The sequence below is a fragment of the Anas platyrhynchos genome, chromosome 3 (genome assembly GCF_047663525.1).
Source record: "Anas platyrhynchos isolate ZD024472 breed Pekin duck chromosome 3, IASCAAS_PekinDuck_T2T, whole genome shotgun sequence".
Taxonomy (NCBI): Eukaryota; Metazoa; Chordata; class Aves; order Anseriformes; family Anatidae; genus Anas; species Anas platyrhynchos.
This window is the reverse complement of record NC_092589.1, coordinates 45016452-45016861: the sequence shown is the minus strand read 5'-3', so window position 1 is coordinate 45016861 and position 410 is coordinate 45016452.

Below are 410 nucleotides of genomic sequence, written 5' to 3'. Positions count from 1 at the left end.
CGCCATGAGCGGGCCGGGCCGGGCGCTGCAGCGCCCCCTGGAGCGCTCCGCGCCGCACTGCGGGCGGGGAGGCCCGCCGAGGACAAAATGGCGGCCGGGGGAGGCTTGCCGTATGGGGAGGGAGGTGTGGAAGGATTCTGCCCCACAGTAGTTGCCTAGTACACACAAGGGACTCATGCACCTAAAGCCGTGCACAAAGCGTGGAAACACAGGTGGAAAATAGCTCCTGGGGGCGTTTTGAGCCAGGTCCCTGCCTTCTGCAGGGTTATCCAGAGGCAGCTGTCCTGTGCTATGTCTCTTTGGGGTTTTAAGTATCTCCAGGGATAACGACCCAGCTCCTCTCTGGGCAATTTGTGCCATTGCCTGACTGCTCTAACAGCATAAACAGCTTTTCCATATGTGTCAGTGTG